This window comes from Podarcis bocagei (assembly GCF_964188305.1).
Source record: "Podarcis bocagei genome assembly, chromosome: 17".
Lineage (NCBI taxonomy): Eukaryota > Metazoa > Chordata > Lepidosauria > Squamata > Lacertidae > Podarcis > Podarcis bocagei.
In genome coordinates, this window is record NC_138143.1 from 43,666,780 (window position 1) to 43,687,113 (window position 20,334).

General features: G+C 51.4%; 2 long non-coding RNA genes across 3 annotated transcripts; both read left to right on the forward strand.

Annotated features, from left to right (window-relative positions):
• The first annotated feature begins 82 nt into the window (after positions 1–82).
• LOC308577039 lies at positions 83–1,005 on the forward strand. The gene is made up of 2 exons (XR_014003375.1): positions 83–463; positions 890–1,005. It is a non-coding gene; the product is annotated as an uncharacterized lncRNA (long non-coding RNA).
• Positions 1,006–2,725: 1,720 nt separating this feature from the next.
• LOC308577206 lies at positions 2,726–16,909 on the forward strand. Of its 2 annotated transcripts, XR_014003520.1 has the most exons (4): positions 2,726–3,090; positions 4,123–4,211; positions 13,728–14,030; positions 16,308–16,909. It is a non-coding gene; the product is annotated as an uncharacterized lncRNA (long non-coding RNA). The 2 variants fall into 2 exon arrangements; XR_014003521.1 differs by lacking the exon at positions 13,728–14,030 and having other exon boundaries at positions 16,275–16,325.
• The last annotated feature ends 3,425 nt before the right edge of the window (positions 16,910–20,334 follow it).

Genomic DNA, 20,334 nt, shown 5'->3' on the forward strand with positions numbered 1-20,334 from the left:
GGCCAGGTGGCATTTCCCCCACCACACTGGGGAAAAGGCCGAGCGGGTGGCTCTGCGCCTGTTGGATTTCCGACCGCCTGTCTCGGCCGTGCTGTACCAGGCGCGGAGCTCACAGGTTGAGGCCGCGTCGCTCAGGGTTGGGGAGTGGAGTCGGGTGGGGGCGGCAGGCAGCTTGGCTCGCTGCTCTGAGGTGCTCATGTACCAGCCTGAGGGGAGGTGGGGGGGGCGCCAGTTCAAAGGGGTGCTCTAACCGCTAAGCAATGCTTCCCCTCCCTCCAAATGAAGCACATTTATCCTGGTCGGTGCCCAGCGTGTGGTCGAAGGGGGGGTCAGCGCTGCGCGCCCAGCCTCCGCCCCACCCTGGGCACCACCGGTACCCAGACGTGCTGATGTCCTCCCAGCCGCAGGGGGTGCCTTCAAAGTCGCAGGCCAAGGCGGCACCTGGCAGTGCCAGCCCATTCCGGTAGCCTGGAAGGAGAAGGAATCAGGCGCCCTGAGCAAGCTACAGTTCCCAGCATTCTGGGCACTAAGTGCCCTTAGGAGACCCCTGTTCCCCCCATGAGCTACAGTTCCCAGAGTTCCCTAGGAAGAGAAATGGGCTTGGGAACTGTAGTTCTGACAAGAGAATCGCAGCCCTCAATGCCCAGAGCCAGCAATCATTTCCAGGGTGCTTTGGGGGACATTGTGGGAACTGTAGCTTGTTCAGTTTCCCAAGGAGACCCTCTCAGAGCTATAACTCCCAGTTTCCTTGGAAAGGCTGTGCAGAATAGTCTCCTTCCATAGGAAACTACAGTTCCCAGGGTGCTTTGAGGGATGCTAAGATGGGTTAAATCACTCTCTAAGAGGGGAATCGAGGCACGTCTCCCCGATTCCTTTGGCGGCGCCAAAGCTTAGTGCACTGGCTCTCGTCAGAGCAATCCCAGCTGTCGCAGGTGAAGTTGCAGGCGCTGGCGCTTGAGTTCCCATAGGCGCCCCAGATAGGAAATGGAGGCCCAGCTGGGGGGGGGGAGGTAGAAAGCGCCATTAAAAGGAGAGGAAGAGTGAGGGAGACAGGGAGCATCCTAGAACGGGAGAGATGGAAGGGCCTCAAGGGTCATCTAGTCCAACCCGCTGCTCAGAGCTATGATTCCCAGGACTTTGGAAACTGAGAGAGGGAAGAGAGAGAGGGACGGGATTTGCAGCCCCCGTCTCCCTTTGCCCCCCCCCGGCTCACCCCAGCCCAGCAGGGCACCCCACAGCACCCACAGGCGTGCCATCCGCCCAGCAGGACTTCGCCCCCAACTTGCCTGCGCGCTGGCAGGGCGAGGCGGTCCAAAGGCTGGAGGGGCAGAGGCAGAAAGCAGGACTTTGGCCCCTGCACCCCAAAAGAGACCTGGGGGGTCAGGAGCCCACCTCGTGGGGCTCCCCTGGCTCTGGCAGAGCCTCCTGGGCCAGAGGCAGTCTACCTGGGCTGCTCCTGAGGGAGCTTGGAAGCAGCGCTCAGGGAAACGCTGCGAGGAGGAGGAGAATAAGGAGAAGGCGAATAATGAGGATAATCATTAATAATAATAATAATAATAATAACAATGAGAAACCTTAATTATAAGATTATAAAAATATAATACATATATATATAATGTGATGTAATTATATAATATATATAATATAAAAACAACAACATGATTATAATAATATAACATAATTTAATTTAATATAATAACAATGAGAAACCAGGCCCCTCAGGCACTGTTGGGACTTCTACCTGAGGGGATTTTGGGGGGGCCCCTCCAGCCTTCCTTCTCCGCAGGGACCCCCAACGAGGCGCCCACCTCACGAGGGAGACCAGCGCCACCCAAGGGCCAGGCTAGGTCCCACTGCCCTCAACTAAAATGGCGGCGGTGGCGCGTCTTCTGCCCTTTCTTCCCCCCTCCGGTCCGTTTCCCTCTGTCCAGTCACGCTGTCCAGCCCCCCTAGGACCCCCTTGCTCAACGCACGCGCACAGCAGCCTCAGCAACAATAAAAATCTGAAGAAGTGTGCATGCACACGAAAACTAAATAGTTGGTCTTTAAGGTGCTACTGGAAGGAATTTTTTTATTTTGAATAAAAATCTCGGGAGCAATAGGTCGGCCTTTTGGTTGTTTTTGGCCAATCACAGGTCGGGTTGTGGGCGGGGCCCGCCGCTTGGCGCTTTTTCTCCTCAGTGTTTCCCACGCCGTTTAAGGGAAGGAAGCTGGTGAGTTTTGTCGTGTTTTTAATACTGTATTCTGTTGGGAGCCACCCACAGTGGGTGGGAAATAATATTAAATTATTATCATCATTGATTTTTATATTATTATTGTTATTAGAAAAGGCTTAGGGAAGTTTGTAATTATTAAGTTTTGTCGCGTTTTTAATATTCTGTTGGGAGCAGCCCACAGTGGCTGGGGAAGGGTAATAAATTATGATTATCATTAGTTTTTAAATTATCATTATTATTATAATTCTTCTTACTATAAAAGGGTTAGGGAAATTTGTAGTATATTATGTTTTATCATTTTTTAAAATATTCTGTTGGTGGCTGGGAAATAGTAAGAAATTATTATCATCATGAAATGTTAAATTGTTTTTATTTTAATAAATCACACCCACCCAAGTGGGACCTGGCCTCTTCCCCCCTAAGCCTTAGCAGTATAGTATTGGAATTGGGGCGGGGACGCTCCCCTTGGCTGCAGCAACTCCAGGGCGTGGGAAACAGCTGAGGAGAAACAGCTGGGAGGAGAAAAAGCGGGAAACTGCTGGCCCCGCCCACCGCCCGACCTGGGATTGGCCCAAAGGCCGACCTATCGCCGTCGAAGGCCCTCCCCCAAAATGGTGGCGGTGGCGCCTCTTCTGCCTTTTCTGCCCCCCTCCGGTCCGTTCCCTCTTTCCAGTCCCCTTGCCCTCGTCCAAAATGGCCGCCCTAGGTACCCTCTCGCTCGACGCACGCGCCCAGCAGCCGCTGCAGCAGTAAACTCGGCGGCGATAGGTCGGCCTTTGGGCCAATCCCAGGTCGGGCTGTGGGCGGGGCCATGCCTTGGGCGCGTGTTCTCCTCAGCGTCTCCTTCGCCATTTTCTCGAAGGAAGCGCGTGAGGTTGGTCGAGTCTTGAAGACTCTCTTTTGTTGGGAGCGGGCAGGAAATAATAATAAAGGATTATCATCATTGCTTTTTAAATTATTCTTATTCTTATTAGAAAAGGCTGAGGGAAGTTTGTAATATATTACGTTTTGTCGAATTATTTAATATTCTGTTGGGGAAGGGCAAGAAATGAGGATTATCCTTCATTTTTAAATTGTAATCATTATTGTAATGGTTCTTATTATAAAAGTGTTAGGGAGATTTGTAGTATATTATGGTTTATCGCTTTTTAAATTTTCTGTGGGTGAGTGGGAAAGAGTAATACATTATTATTAGCATTAAATGTTAAATTATTATTATTTTATTATTATTATAAATTACACCCACCCAAGTGGGACACGGCCTCTTCCCCCCTAAGCCTTAACATTATAGTATTTTTATTTACTGGAATTGGGGCGGGGAAGCTCCCCTTGGCTGCAGCAACTCCAGAGGAACTGGCTGTGAGTTCAGATCTCCATTGCTTCCCCCCTCAGGTCGCCTTTAATGTATTGAAAACTGTACCTGAACAGTGTATTGTTCAGATGAAGCACTGCTTGAAGCGGTGCATTTGTAACCAGCTAATTCCTCAAGATCCTAATTCTTTCACTTACTACTATTTTTATTACAGATAGGATAATAAAGGATCTGGCAACTTCTGTTTCAGTGTATCTGAAGAAGTGTGCATGCACACGAAAGCTCATACCAAGAACTAAATTAGTTGGTCTTTAAGGTGCTACTGGAAGGAATTTTTTTATTTTGTACTATTTTTATTATTATTAAATGAACCCTTGTGGTTCCTTCGCAGATTCCTGCCTTGCAGTAGGTTGGACTGGAAGACCCTTGGGGTCCCTTCAAGATAGATGCACCATTATATGATTCTTGGGAAAGTGCTTCAGAAAGAAGAAACAAGAATAAACAAAAAATGAAGGAGGAAAACACATTTCTTCCAGTCAGTGGCCCCCTCTTTCCCTTCTTGTGAAAATAATTGACATTATTTATATTTCTTAGGTCTGCTCTGCTGAATTCCTGTTCTGAAAAGGAGGAGGAGGAGGAAACTTCGCGTGACGAAGGGAGGAGATGGAGGAAAAGTCATGAAGGTAAAAGGTAAAAAATAGAAATACATATTAATATATAACATTTAAGAACATTTTTCAACAACCCTACTCCTGATATACCACACCCTCCCAAGTGGGACTTGGCCTCATCCCTGCTAACCACCACAGTACAGTACAGTAAAAATACAGTAAAATAATTTTATTTATTTGATTGGGGTAGGCCAGCACCTCCTGGCTTCACCCATGTTGCTGAGGTTTGTCTCCTATTCCTTTTCTTGTTAGGCTATCTAAAGGTGACAAAGCAATGTGTTGAAAACTTAATTTCTTCAGATGAACCATTGCTTTAACCAGGTAATTACTCAAGGCACTGATTCTTTCACCTATCGATTTATCCACATAATCCAACCGGAGATTAATTAGCATCCAACAGTGGTACACTTGCACGTTAAATTTTAAGATAAATGTTTTGGAAGAGGCATAAATTAAAAAATAATTAATTTGCAAGCAAGCCCAGTGAATTAGAGAGGCAGAGCTGGCTGGTTTGTCTATTGGAGCATCCAAAACCCAGTTTTGGTCTAGAAGACCCAGTTTGCCCTCTCGCCCCAGCCTTAAGGGCAACCCTCCATTGCTTTCTGTTTGATTTTTTGAGCAGATACTCTGAATTGAACACCACAAGAAGAAATGGGGATCAGCCCCTGCTGTAGTGGCCAGGACTAGAAGCCATTTGAGTAATTCAGATCAATAAAGTCAGAATAGTTAATATTTACAAATCAGCAACTTGACACCAGTTTTGGACACTTGCAGCAGCTTGCAATGTTAAGAGAGGTGCTCTAAAGAAAATCACTTCCTAAAATTATGAGCCTTCAGAGTAGGCTCATGGTTTTCCCTTTGCCTGGAGGTATAAATGTTGTTAGCATATGTGCAATCACCCCGAGAACTCCAGGCCTGCTCCTGACTGTCGAAATGCTCCAGGAGAGGCTGTAAGCAGCCCTTCCTCTGCTCTCAGTCAGCAAAAGGGGATGGCAAGGTGTGCTTCATGGCACAACTTGCAGCTGCAGGAGAAGTGTGGATCCCTCAGCCATGCACAAATCCCTGCCTTGTAGCAGGTTGGAGTGGATGACCCTTGGGGTCCTTTCCCAATATATACTCACCCAACATCATGTGATTCTTTGGAAAGTCCTTCAGAATACAGTTGGGGGGGGGTGTTTCTTTGTGTCAGCCCTTAAAAATCAACTGCAATGTGCACTACAGCAGGGGCGAAGCAAAGATTTAAGACTGTCACCCGCTATGCACTTAGGCTGGGAGTCCCAATGGCACAAGACTAAGTGGGCTGAACCCCTGCAAGAGGGGCCACAACCAAAAGCCAATTGAATCGTTTACATTGACAAATGCTGGCACGTATATATGCATTTTGGAAATTTGCAGCAGTTTGTAATGTTAAGAGAGGTGTTCTAAAGATAAGCACTTTATATACTCATGAGCATTCCCTTAGTGCAGGCTCATGGTTTTTTCCTTTTCAGGAGGTATAAATGTTCTTAGCAGATGTACAATCCCCCCGAAGGCTTCAGGCCTCCTCCTGACTGTTGAAATGCTCCTGGGGAGACTGTAAGCAGCACCTCCTCCGCTCCCAGTCAGGAAAAGGAGATGGCAAGGGGTGCTTCATGGCACAACTTGCGGCTGCAGTTTAAATTGCCTGAAAAGTGCCATTTAATAGGGCAACCTTGACAGCACAACCAAGGTTAGTGGTTATTCTGCATATTTCTGCCTAGCAGCGCGTTGGGCTGGATGACCCTTGAGGTCCCTTCCAGATAGATATATACACCATCATATGATACTTTGGAATGTGCTTCAGAAAGAAGAACCAGAAATAGTATTTGTCAGAGCTGCTTGAAGATCCTAGCTCACAGAGGATCACGCTAGCCAGCGATCATTAAGTAAAAGTCTTTATTGAATTACAGTTTCCATTCTCACGCTGCTGCGCGCAAACTCTACGTCTAGTAGCTAGATCGGCGAAGCTCCGTCTGAGTCTCCGCCCCGTGAGCACCAGCTTAATATCCTAGCCTTGCTCCACCTTTTCCGCCTGACTGTCCTCCTCTGGGTCCCTCTACCCCCCGGGGCCTCCTCCTTCCGGGATTCTTCTGACGCTGACCCGGACCCTCCTGCCTCCTTGCGCCGGGCTTTAGGACCTGGTTCCCTTTCGGGGCTGCTTACTGCGCCGCCTTCCTCTGCATTTGAACTTGGCGCGCGCGCCCAACCTTCCACCTTCCTCTTAACCGTTTCTTCGCTCCCCGATGGAGGTGTGGCCACTCCTGACTCATGCCCTCCCTCCTGTGGTGAGCTGCCAGCGCTTCCCCCCTGGCTCCCTTCCTCTTCCCTGCTTCCTGGCGGTGACGCAGGTCCCGATTTCCAGCTGCTCCCCCCTGAGTCCCTTCTGGCTCTATCTTCCTGGGGTGCCCCCCTTGCCCTGGCCACTGGTGCTCCTTTCTGTGAATCCTCTGATTCACTGGAAAGACTAGGAGATCTCGGGTCGTCGTCATCACTCATCTTTTCTTCTGCCTCCTCCCCTTCGCTCTCTGTTTCCTCCCTTGCCCGTGCCTCTGCTCCTAAACCCCTGACATCCATCCCCCCCTCGAAGCCCCCCATTCCCCCCTCCCCTCCTTCCGGTGCTGGAGCTGGGGGCTGCTGTTGCAAAGGGACGAACGTCGGATATCGGCCGCTTCCCGTGGCGGGCCTCCATCTGAAGTCTTCCGGTTCTTCCTCCCTGCTCTCGTCGACGACGGTCACCTCCGCTTCCATCTCTGTGCCGCCGTGCTCGAAACCAGGGTCGTCCCCGAAAATGTCCATGTCCGTCTCTCCCTCACTTCCTCCTGGCGGCGTTGCTCGTCCTGAGCATTCCAGCCACTTTCTGCGGAACTGCTCCTCTGGCCTATCGTCCCACCAATACGAGGGTTCCGAGGCGGATCCCGAGGGTGACCCCTCCGGGGAACGGACGTCTCGTGTCGGTTCCTCGTCCGAGTCGAACCCCCGGAACGTGCTGGCCGAAAGCGTGGGCGTGAAAAGCCAGTCGTCGAAAAAGTCTGCTGGCATAGGTCTATGTGGGAAGAGGGCATGAAACTCGTCTTTGAGCAGAGGTTCGTCTAAGGCGTATCCCGGCACCCAGCTGTTCGCACTGGCCGGGGTGCCCTCCTTGGCGAGAAAGTATTCTACCCCCTCTTCCCCCCATCTGGAGTCCAAAATCTCCGTGACTTCGTTGATGCGCTCCTTCTGTGCCACTCCCGCGTGCCCTGTTCTGTCTCTGGCCGGACTCGGCGCCGTTCCGGGTTCCTGGAACCTGTGCGGTGCCTTGTAGGGAGTGAGCACCGATCTGTGGAATACTGGATGCATCCTGGAACCCTCCGGAAGTGCCAGTCTGAAAGCTACCGGGTTGACCTGCTCTTCGACTTGGTAGGGCCCCAGTTGCTTATGCCCTAGTTTCTTCTTGGCCAACGACCTGGCCGGCACTGCATGGGCTGCTAACCAAACCCAGTCTCCCACGTGGAGCTCTTCTCCAACCCTTCTGTGCTTGTCTGCTTGTACCTTGTATGCGTGCTTGGCCAGCTCCAGGTGGCGCCTCAGCTGATCGTGGACTTCCTGCAGCTCCGACGCGAACGCATCTGCTGTCTGCGGCTCCCCCTCCCCCATTCTTTCCAGTCCCGGGAAGGTTCTGGGGTGTCTCCCGTTGTTGGCGAAGAACGGCGTGACCCCCGTGGACACGTGCTTCGTGTTGTTGTAGGCGAATTCGGCAAGCGGCAGGTAATCCACCCACGTCGCAGGCTGTTGATTTGCATAACATCTCAGGTACTGCTGCATGATGGCATTGACCCGCTCCGCTTGCCCGTTGGTCTGCGGGTGTCTCGCCGACGCCAGGTTGATCTTGACGTTCAGGAAGCCCATCAGCTTCTGCCAGAAATTCGAGATGAACTGCCGCCCCCGGTCGGACAGAATAGACCGTGGCAGACCGTGAACCTTGAACACGTGGTCTATGAACAGTTTGGCGGTGTGCTCCGCCGTGGCCACCTTAGCACACGGAATGAAATGGGCCATCTTGGAAAACAGGTCCACCACCACCAGCACTGCCGTCTTGCCCCTTGAGCTGGGCAGATCCGTGACAAAGTCCAGGGCCACCCTTTCCCAAGGTTCGACCGGAGTTTGCAGCGGTTCCAACAGTCCGGCCGGCGGTTTGTGCACCGGTTTGGCCCTCTGGCAGGTGTCACACCTCGCCACGTAGTCTGCGACCTCCCCTCTCATTCCAGGCCACCAGAAATCCCTGGCTACTAATTCCACCGTCTTCTCCTTGCCAAAGTGCCCGGCCGTGGGCGCGTCGTGCAGCTGCTGCAGCACCTTGGCTCGAAGTTCGTCTCCCGGCACGTAGATGGCCCCTTTACGGATGAGCAATCCATCTCTTAGCTGGAAACCGTCGGCCGCTGCCTTGCCCCTTTGCACCTCTGCCATCTTTGCTCGTGCGAAGGAGTCCCCCTGCAACGCTCGTCGCACCGCCTCTAGGTCCACAGTCGCCGCGGCGCACGCCCACACTGTCGGTGCGAAGATGTGCATGGCGGCCGCTGGTGTTGCGTCCTCCAGATACTGTGGCTTACGGGAGAGAGCGTCTGCCATGATGTTGGTGTCCCCCGGGACATACTCTATTCGGAAGTCGAAGTTCGCAAAGAACTCAGCCCAACGTATCTGCCTCTGATTCAGGAACTGTGCCGTGCGCCAGTGCTCTAGATTCTTGTGGTCCGTGCAAACCTGCACCGTGTGCTTGGCGCCGATCAGAAAGTGCCTCCACGCCTTGAACGCTGCGTGAATAGCCAGCAACTCCCTGTCCCATATGGTGTAGTTCTGCTCGGACTTGCTGAGCTTCCTGGAGTAAAACGCTGCCGGTCGCCACACCCCCTGCGGGTCTTTCTGCAGCAGGACCGCCCCCACGGCTCTGTCCGAAGCGTCTGTCTCCACCCTCATCGGCTTGCTGGGGTTGACATGAAGCAGCTGCTCTTCCGACGCGAAGAGACGCTTGAGTGCCTGAAAGGACTGCTCCGCCTGCTCTGTCCAAATGAACTTCTTTTTCTTGGAGCTAAGCGTGTCAGTGATGGCCGCCGTCTGCATCGCGAAGCCCTTGATAAATTTGCGATAGAAGTTCGCAAAGCCGACAAACCGTTGGACCTCCTTCCGGTTGCGCGGGCTCTTCCAATCCAACACCGCTCGAACCTTGGCGCTGTCCATGGCGAGCCCCTTGTCAGACAGCTTGTAGCCCAGAAAATCCACCTCCGTCACGTCGAATTGGCACTTCTCCAGCTTGGCGTAGAGCCTATGTTGCTTTAGCCTGCTCAGCACTTCCTTGACGTGTTTGTCATGCTCCTGCTGCGACTCCGAAAAGATCAGGATGTCATCTAAGAAACAGACGCACGTCTTGTAGAGAAGTCCCGCCAACACGTGATGCATAAAAGCTTGAAAAACGTGGGAGCCATTTTGCAATCCAAAAGGCATAACTCTATATTCGTAGGTCCCCAGTGGCGTGAACATGGCTGTCTTCCACTCATCACCCTCCCGCATGCGAATGAGGTTGTACGCCCCCCGCAGGTCCAACTTGGTGAACACTCTGCCCTTCCGTACCTTTGCGAGGAGGTCGTCAATTCGGGGCATGGGGAAGTCCGATGGCCTAGTCACACTGTTCAAAATCCTGTAATCCACTACGAGTCTCTTTTGGGGCGTGTCCCGCTTCTTAACAAAGAATACGGGACTGCCCCCCACTGCCTTGGACTCCCGGATGAAGCCGCGCTGCAAATTATGATCAATGAACTCCTTGAGTTCTTGCAGTTCGTCCTCTGACATGGAATACAGTCTCCCTTTAGGCAGCGCCGCCCCCGGCAGCAGGTCAATTTTGCAGTCATATGGTCTGTGAGGGGGTAGCCTGTCTGCCTCCTTCTCGCAGAAAACTTCCAAAAATTCAGCGTACTTGTGGGGAATCGCTTGCAGCGTGCCGAGCAGCAGCTGTGACTCCTCTTCCTCTCCTTCCTGCCTGGGCACGATGCAGTGTTCAGCACAAAAGGAAGAGCCGAAGATCAACTGCCTCTGGTACCAAGCCATCGTTGGGCTGTGCTTGTCCAGCCAACTCATGCCCAATACAACGGGCGTGTCAGATAGTTGAGTGACGTTGAAGCTGATGATTTCTTTGTGATTCCCAAGTCGCATCACCATTGGTGGCGTCTGCTTCACCACTTGCCCCCCGAGCAGCTCCCTGCCATCCACCGTGACAACCTGCAGGGGCAGTGTGGCCGGCAGCAACTGCACAGCGTGCCTGTCGACAAAGTCCTGCCCTATAAAGTCCGCATTGCTGCCTGAGTCAATGGTGATTGGCACGTCTATGGTGATTCCATTGGGCAGCTGGAGAGATGCTGTGAGCCTCACTACTGGTTTGGGCGGGAGGGGGTTCACGGGCTGTAAAATCTCTGGGGACTGCGTCACTAACACGTCTGGCTGGGCCCCAGTGCCTCTTCCTCCAGCCAGACCGCGTCGTTTCCCTGCTGTGGTCCTCCTTGCTGCGTTGCTGCAGTCACCATTGCTGAGGCTGCAGTGAGCTTGTGGGGCCTCTGGGGACACTCTTTTGCCATATGCCCTGGTTCCTCACAGACGTAACACTTCCTGTTCCCTCTAGGAGGCTTCGCTTTCACTGCTGCCGGTGCTAGGGCTCTGGTTGCTGACTGAGCCCTTGCACCTCCAACCTCCATAGGTTCGGCTCCTCCTCCTGGCGGAGGCGTGGATTGCGCCCGCGCTGCTTCTCTGGGAAGGAAGGAGGGGCCCCCGGCTGGTTCGCGCCCTCCACGCCCTTCGTCCTTGCTCCACGGACGTCCTTCCAGCCTCACCCCCACTGCCAGTGCCCTCTGAACGACCTCCTGGGTGGTTCGGGGTCTCTCCCCCCTCGCGATCTCATCTTTAATCGAGTTGTGCAGCCCCTCCCAAAAGAGGTCTCTTACAGGAGCCGAATCTCTGTCCCATTCCAGGGCACTGACCAAGGCGAAAAAGCGGGCATGATACTGCCTGACGCTGGCCCTCCCTTGTCCCAGCCCATGCACCTCCTTCCGTGCAAGATCCACGTCAATACTTGATAAAAAGCACCCATCCATCGCTTTAATAAAGGCATCCGCATTCTGGAGCGCCGGATCCTTATCTCTCCATAAATTGCGTAGCCATGCTTTCGCATCCCCATGCAGATGGGACATGATGAACCCCACTCTCTCTTGTTCATCTCTAAAGTCTTTATGCAGCAGTTGCAGTGCGCACAGTACGTCGGCTCTAAAGTTGGGATACTGTTGCAGGTTCCCATCGAAGTGAGAGACCAGCCCGCCTGTCCGTCTCGCCAACCCGATTCCCTCCTGCCGGGGTGTCTGCTTTGTCAGCACGTCTAACCTGACCTGGAGATCCCTGCAGGCGGCAGCTGCCTCCTCCTCTCTCTTCCTGGATGCGAGAACCTCGGCGTTCAGTTGTGCCACTGCTTTTCTGAGGTCCTCTATCTGCTGCTCAGCCGTCATGTCGTCTGCCGTTCGTGAGCTCGCTAGTAGGCACCTGTTTCTCTCCCCTCCTCGAGGCTGTAGATGCCCACAATGGAGAGACGGAGCTTACTGTCAGAGCTGCTTGAAGATCCTAGCTCACAGAGGATCACGCTAGCCAGCGATCATTAAGTAAAAGTCTTTATTGAATTACAGTTTCCATTCTCACGCTGCTGCGCGCAAACTCTACGTCTAGTAGCTAGATCGGCGAAGCTCCGTCTGAGTCTCCGCCCCGTGAGCACCAGCTTAATATCCTAGCCTTGCTCCACCTTTTCCGCCTGACTGTCCTCCTCTGGGTCCCTCTACCCCCCGGGGCCTCCTCCTTCCGGGATTCTTCTGACGCTGACCCGGACCCTCCTGCCTCCTTGCGCCGGGCTTTAGGACCTGGTTCCCTTTCGGGGCTGCTTACTGCGCCGCCTTCCTCTGCATTTGAACTTGGCGCGCGCGCCCAACCTTCCACCTTCCTCTTAACCGTTTCTTCGCTCCCCGATGGAGGTGTGGCCACTCCTGACTCATGCCCTCCCTCCTGTGGTGAGCTGCCAGCGCTTCCCCCCTGGCTCCCTTCCTCTTCCCTGCTTCCTGGCGGTGACGCAGGTCCCGATTTCCAGCTGCTCCCCCCTGAGTCCCTTCTGGCTCTATCTTCCTGGGGTGCCCCCCTTGCCCTGGCCACTGGTGCTCCTTTCTGTGAATCCTCTGATTCACTGGAAAGACTAGGAGATCTCGGGTCGTCGTCATCACTCATCTTTTCTTCTGCCTCCTCCCCTTCGCTCTCTGTTTCCTCCCTTGCCCGTGCCTCTGCTCCTAAACCCCTGACAGTATTCCTTTAAGTTAGTTGTATGATGGCAAAGGTGCCTCACTAGGCTGTGACACCTAACAGTTAAATGCTACCACCTTTTGGTACTGTGAACACCAAGCTTGCAGGGGGTCTCCATAAGGGACGCCTGCATATTCGTAAGAGCTGCAAAGTGCCACACAAAGAAGAAATAGAAAAACATACCTCCAGGTTAGTTGTATGATGGCCAACCACTTAGTCATGCTGGCCACATGACCCGGAAGCTGTACGCCGGCCAATAAAGCGAGATGCGTAGCGCAACCCCAGAGTCGGCCACAACTGGACCTAAGTTACGGGACACTGGTGGTGCTGTGGGTTAAACCACAGAGCCTAGGACTTGTCGATCAGAAGGTCAGCGGTTCTAATCTCTGCAACGTTGCTGGGTCCCTGCTCCTGCCAACCTAGCAGTTAGAAAGCACGTCAAAGTGCAAGGAGATAAATAGGTCCCGCTCCGGCAGGAAGGTAACCGGTGTTTCCGTGTGATCTGGTTTGCCAGAAGCTGCTTAGACATGCTGGCCACATGACCCGGAAGCTGTACGCTGGCCAATAAAGCGAGATGAGCGCCGCAACCCCAGAGTCTGCCACAACTGGACCTAATGGTCAGGGGTCCCTTTACCCTTACCTTTGACAAAGGTCACAAGTTGAAAGTCTGCTGTTGTAAGTCTAGGGGTTAGGGTCGGGGTTAGGCTTAGGGGTCAGGGCCTCCCCTTGACTGTTGAAATGCTCCCAGGGAGGATGTAAGCAGCACTTCCTCTGTTTCCAGTCAAGAATAGTGATGGCCATGTTGGCTTCATGGCTGAACTTGCAGCTGCAGGAGAGGTGTGCCATTTAATAGGGCAACATTTGCTGCACAACCAAGTTTGCAGGATGGTTCCCCATAAGGGACTCAGTTGGACTGGATGACCCTTGGGGTCCCTTCCAGAGGTTTATATTCCATCATTATTCCTTGGAAAGGGCTTCAGAAAGAAGAAAGAGAAATAGCGTTCCTTAAAGTTAGTTGTATGATGGGAAAGAAGCCTTGCTTCCTGTGAGCTCCTTTGTTATTCCTTGTATGTTAATTGGAGCTTGGCAGATCCTGTGCCTATTTTTACACGGACCCCTCTTTCAGTTCTTCTGGAAAAAATCTGCCCTTTTATTTCTCAGGTCTCTATGGGGCGTGCTGAATTCCTGATCCCAAAAAATGGAAGGAGAAGGGGAAGCTTCGCCTGACGGAGGGAGGGAGAAGAGGGAATCTTTTGAGATGCCAGTGCCCCAAAGGTGCCAGTGCCAGGGCCCTCCTGCTGCCGTCTTGTGGGGTGAGAGGGGGAACGGGGATCTTTGGGTACAAGATACAAACAGCTCCTTTAACAAAACACCTGATTCGCCCAGCAGCGTGGCCACCAAAGGAAAGAGAAGAAAAAGAGGCAAGGCAGCTGCCAGACATCTCTGTGGAGTTGCAAAAGGCAGGTACATCTTCCTAAGCCCACTTCCATCCCCTGGAAAAGATTATTAGCAGCAAGGAGCAAAGGGAACGTTGGGAAATACCTAGCTATCTCTCTAAATCAGTAAGACTGCACAATCCCTACACCTCCACAAGGCCTGGCCCTTTCCAGAGGTGCAGCCTGCCTTCTCCAAAGGAGGATTTCAACTCAAACAGCTGGTTGAAAAGTCTCTTTTCCTCTCCTCACACCCATAACCCTGGCAACCTCCCAGAGAACAGTCTCTATTGCTCGATGGTCAGGGAGATTGTATTTTCTCACGGTCGCTCTAAAAATGGAAACCCTAGCATTTAGTAATCTCTTAATGCAGTCTTGGGGTGTGTTTGTGTGTGTCAGTCCTTAAAATTCAACTGTGCAAAGATTTAAGACTGTCCCCCGCTATTCACATAGGCTGGGAGCCCCAATGGCATGAGACTAAGTGGGCTGAGCCCCTGCAACGGGCCAAAACAAAAAGCCAGTTGAATCATATACATTGACAAATACTGGCACGTATTTGTACGCATTTTGGAAATTTGCAGCAGTTTGTAACGTTAAGAGAGGTGTTTTAAAGAAAAGCACTTTATATACTCATGAGCATTCCCTTAGAGCAGGTTCATGGTTTTTCCCCTTTTCTGGAGGCATAAATGTTCTTAGCAGATGTACAATCCCCCCGAAGGCTTCAGTCCTCCTCCTGACTGTTGAAATGCTCCTGGGGAGACTGTAAGCAGCACCTCCTCCGCTCCCAGTCAGGAAAAGGGGGTGGCAAGGTGTGCTTCATGGCGCAACTTGCAGCTGCAGTTTAAAGTGCCTTAAAAGTGCTATTTGATAGGGCAACACTGACTGCACAACCAAGTTTGGTGGTTTCAGAAACAAGAAACAGAAATAGCATTCCTTTAAGTTACGGACGCAGGCGGTGCTGTGGGTTAAACCACAGAGCCTAGGACTTGACGATCGGAAGGTCAGTGGTTCGAATCCCCGCAATGGGGTGAGCTCCCTTTGCTGGGTCCCTGCTCCTGCCAACCTAGCAGTTCGAAAGCACGTCAAAGTGCAAGTAGATAAATGCTCTTGCAGGAAGGTTAATGGCGTTTCCATGCGCTGCTCTGGTCCGCCAGAAGCGGCTTAGTCATGCTGGCCACATGACTTGGAAGCTGTACACCGGCTCCCTTGGCCAGTAAAGCGAGATGAGCGACGCAACCCCAGAGTCGGCCACAACAGGACCTAATGGTCAGGGGTCCTTTTACCTATATGATGGCAAAGGTGCCTCACTAGGCTGTGACACCTAACAGTTAAATGCTGCCACCTTTTGGTACTGTGAACACCAAGGTTGCAGGGAGATCTCCATAAGGGACGCCTGCATATTCCTAAGAGCTGCAAACATCAGATGGACTGCAAGTTCCTCACCCCTGATGTAGAACTCAGGGATGGGAAGAGAAGGGGTGAACTAGTTAGCTCTGCCTCCATTGCTGATGATCACCCTCCAGTTCCTGGCAAGGAGATACTGGGGCAACACCCTAACCTTTGGTTGACCTGTTTGCATCTCACAAATATAAATCTAGTTTGGAGAGGCTTGGGGTTAGGCTTAGGGGTCAGGGCCTCCCCCTGACTGTTGAAATGCTCCCAGGAAGAATGTAAGCAGCACTTTCTCTGTTTCCAGTCAAGAATAGTGATGGTCATGTTGGCTTCCTGGGTGAACTTGCAGCTCCGGAAGAGGTGTGGATCCCTGAAGTAGCCTTCAAAGTGCCATTTAAGAGTGCAAGATTTGCTGCACAACCAAGGTTGCGGGATTGTTTCCCGTAAGGGACTCCTGTGATGCAATGGGTTGGACTGGATGACCCTTGGGGTCCCTTCCAGAGGTTTATATTCCATCATTATTTTTTGGAAAGGGCTTCAGAAACAGGAAAGAGAAATGGCGTTCCTTAAAGTTAGTTGCAGCCTAACACAGGAAAGTCGCCTCGCTTTCTGTGAGCTCCCCTATTATTCCTTCACATTAATTTGAGCTTGGCGGATCCTGTGCCTGTTTTTACATGGACCCCTCTTTCTGTTCTAGAAAAAATCTGACCCCCTTCCTGTTTTTTCTCAGGTCTGTGGGCTGTGCTAAATTCCTTCCAAAAAGTGGAAGGAGAAGGAAGGGGGACGTTTTGCCTGACAGAGGGAGGGAGAAGAGGGGCCCTCTGGCTGCTGCCTTGTGGGGTGAGAGGGGGAAAGGGGATCTTTTGAGACAAGCCCCAAACAGTTCCTTTAACCAAGCACCTGATTCGCCCAGCAGCGTGGCAGCGAAAGGAAAGAGAAGAAATAGAGGCAAGGCAGCAGTGGAAAAAGATGGGTTGCCTGCATGGGCTCTGCTTTATTCCTTAATGTCAAATGTCACATCTGCCTAAGTCCACTTCCATCCACCGGAAATGCTTCTTAACAGCAAGGAGCAAAGGGAACGGTGGGAAATACCTAGCTATCTCTCTAAATCGGTAAGACCGCTAGTTCTTTCCAGAGGTGCTGCCTGCCTCTCCAAAGGTGGATTTCAGCTCCAACAGCTGGTTGAAGTGTCTCTTTTCCTATCATCTCACCTGTAACCCTGGCAACCTCCCAGAGAACAGTCTCTATTCTTCGATGGTCAGGGAGATTGCACTTTCCCACGGTCTCTCCAAAAATGGAAACCCTAGCACTTAGTAATGTCTTAATACAGTTTGGTGGTGTTTGTGTGTACCAGTCCTTAAAATTCAACTGTGCAAAGATTTAAGCCTGTCCCCCACCATGCACCTAGGCTGGGAGCCCCAATGGCACGAGACTAAGTGGGCTGAGCCCCTGCAACGGGGGCCTAAACCAAAAGCCAGTTGAATCATTTACATTGAGAAATACTGGCAAGGATGTATGCGTTTTTGGGAATTTGCAGCAGTAAGAGGTGTTTTAAACAAAAAACACTTTATACACTCATGAGCATTCCCTTAGAGCAAGGCTCATGGTTGTATCCTTTTCTGGAGGTATAAATGTTCTTAGCAGATGTACACCCCTCCCCCAAAGGCTTCAGACCTCTTCCTGACTGTTGAAATGCTCCTGGGGAGACTGTAAGCAGCACCTCCTCCGCTCCCAGTCAGCAGAAGGATAGCAAGGTGTGCTTCATGGTGCAACTTGCAGCTGCAGTTTAAATTCCCTTAAAAGTGCCATTTCATGGTGCAACACTGATGGCACAAACAAGGTTGCTGGTTCTCCTGTATATTCTTGCCCTGCTGTGGGCTGGGCTGGATGACCCTTGGGGTCCCTTCCAGATATAGATATATATGCAGGGTCATATGATTCTTTGGAATGTGCTTGAGAAAGAAGAAACAGAAGTTTGTGGAGTAAACGATGCAGTACAAACGATGGGTGCCTCTTTTATACCCCTGTTCTTTCAGTTCATCGGAAAGAAATTGGGTCCACTGATAATTCTCTGTGCTTCATTCCTTAATGTTAGATTTTGTGGATTTTTTATCACCCTTATGTTTTGGGCACAAGCCTACTCATGCATGGTGGGGGAACAAAAGGGTTTCTGAAATGAGTGGGCTTCCCTGCGCACACTTCAGGGCAGAAGGGGGAGATGGAGAGAACGCTCTGCCTTCTCCCCCCTAATCTGTCTTCCCTCCCTAATCAGGGCAGACAATGTCTTCATCCCACCTTCAGCACCTGCCTGGAAGAGGAGCAGCATCCATACAGAGAACGGTAGGAGCCAAATAGTCTTGGGATCTTCTGGGTTTGAGGGGGTGAGCATTGGGATGGGATCCCTGTCTCCTGCACTTGCACTAGGATCAGTCTGTGGTTTCCTTCACCAACATGAGTGTCAGAATAAACAGGCTTCCAAAAAATTATAGTCTTTATCCCCTAACCCTAATTTCCCTAAGCCCCAGGTCAGGAAGACTGTTTTGGGATGCCCTGCAAGGCATACCTGAGGCTGCAGCTGGGGAAAAAAAATCTATGAGATATTTTCTCTAATGAAAAAGGTACTTATAGCCAGATGCAAAACAAGCTGGACAATTTGTTGTTGAAGCAACGAGGGCCACAGAAAGTCTAGTTTTTAACTAGGGGTCAAAGGTCAGAAAATAAGGATGTGTGTGGCACTGTGGGTTAAAGCACAGATCCTAGGACTTGCAGGTCCCTGCTCCTGCCAGCCTAGCAGTTTGAAAGTGTTTATGTGCGCTGCTGTGGTTCGCCAGAAGTGGCTTAGTCATGCTGGCCACATGACCAGGAAGCTGTACGTTGGCTCCTTCTGCCAACAAAGTGAGATGCGCACTGCAACCCCAGAGTCGGCCACGACTGGACCTAATGGTCAGGGGTCCCTTTATCTTTTACAAAGGTCAGAAGTAAGTCTGCTGTTGTAAGTGTAGGTGTTGGGGTTTGGGTCATTGTTAGGGTTGGGGTTAGGCTTAGGGGTTAGGGTCAGGGCCTCCCACTGACTGACTGACAGAATGTTCCCAGGCAGGATGTAAGCAGCACCTCTGCTTCCAGTCGAGAATAGTGCATGGCCATGTTTGCTTCTTGGCTGAACTTGCAGCTGCAGGAGAGGTGCGCATCCCAGAACTATACCTAAGTAGCCTTCAAAGTGCTATTTAAGAGGGCAACATTTGCTGCACAACCAAGGTTGCAGGATTGTTCCATGTAAGGGACTCCTGCATGTTACTGTGCTGCAGCGGGTTGTACTGGATGACCCTTGGGGTTCTTTCTAGAGGTTTATATACCATCATTGTTCTTTGGAAAGGGCTTCAGAAAGAGGAAAGAGAAATAGCATTTAATGTTCTTAGCAGATGTACAATCCCCCCCCCCGAAGGCTTCAGGCCTCCTCCTGACTGTTGAAAAGCTCCTGGGGAGATTGTAAGTAGCACCTCTGCTCCCAGTCAGGAAAAGGAGATGGCAAGGGGTGCTTCATGGCACAACTTGCGGCTGCAGTTTAAATTGCCTGAAAAGTGCCATTCAATAGGGCAACACAACTAAGGTTGGTGGTGTTTCTCCTGCATATTCCTGCCTTGCAGTGGGTTGGGCTGCATGACCCTTGGAGTCCCTTCCAGATATAGATATATACACCATTATAGAATTCTTTTGGAATGTGCTTCAGAGAAATAAGTTTGTGGAGTAAATGATGCAGTACAAACGATGGGTGCCTGTTTTATACTTATACTCTTTCAGTTCACCTGAAAGAAATCAGGTCTGCAGGTTTGCTGTCTTAATGTCAGATTTTGTGGATTTTTTTATAACCCTTATGTTTTGGGCACAAGCCTACTTATGCATGGAAAAGCAAAGAGGGGGAAAACGAGGATTACTGAAATGAGTGGGCTTCCCTGCACACACTTCAGGGCAGAAGGGGGATATGGAGAGAATGCTGTGCCTTCTCCCCCCTAATCTGTCTTCCCTCTCTAATCATGACAGAAAAGGTCCCACCTTCAGCGCCTGCCCAGAAGAGGAGCAGCACCCATACAGAGAACAGTACGAGCCAAATTTTCTTGGGATCCTCTGGGTTTGAGGGGGTGAGTGTTGGGATGGGACCCCTGTCTCCTAAAGCAGTGTGTTTGTACTGGGATCAGTCTGCGGATTCATTCACCAACAGCAGTGTCAGAATAAACAGGCTTCCTAAAAAGCAGAGTCCATCCCCTAACCCTAATTCCCCTAAGCCCCGGGTCAGGAAGACCGTTTTGTTTTGGGATGCCCTGCAATGCACACCTGCCCATGTTCTAAGGCTGCTGATGGGGGGAAATCTCTTTATGAGATGTTTTCCATATTGAAAATGATATTTCTAGGCAGGTGCACAAATAACCTGGACACTTTGGGGTTGGAATAACGAGGGCAACGGAGAGGAGTTTTTTACTAGGGGTCAAAGGTCAGAAAATAAGGATGCGGGTGGTGCTGTGGGTTAAACCACAGAGCAGATCAGCCGATTAGAGGACTTGCCGATCAGAAGGTTGGTGGTTTGAAGCCCTGCAACGTTGAACTCTCATTGCTTGGTCCCTACTGCCCAGCTATCATTTTGATAGCGTTTCCGTGCTCTGCTCTGGTTCACCAGAAGCCTCTTACATGACGTGGAAGATGTACGCTGGCTTCCTCAGCCAATAAAGTGAGATGTGCACCGCAACCCCAGAGTCTGTCACGACTGGACCTAATGGTCAGGGGCCCCTTTACCTTTCACAAAGGTCAGAAGTTGTAAGTCTGCTGTTGTAAGTGTAGGCTTGGGGTTTGGGTCATTGTTAGGGTTGGGATTAGGCTTAGGGGTCAGGGTCTCCCCCCGACAGTTGAAATGCTCCCAGGGAGGATGTAAGCAGCATTTTATCTGTTTCCAG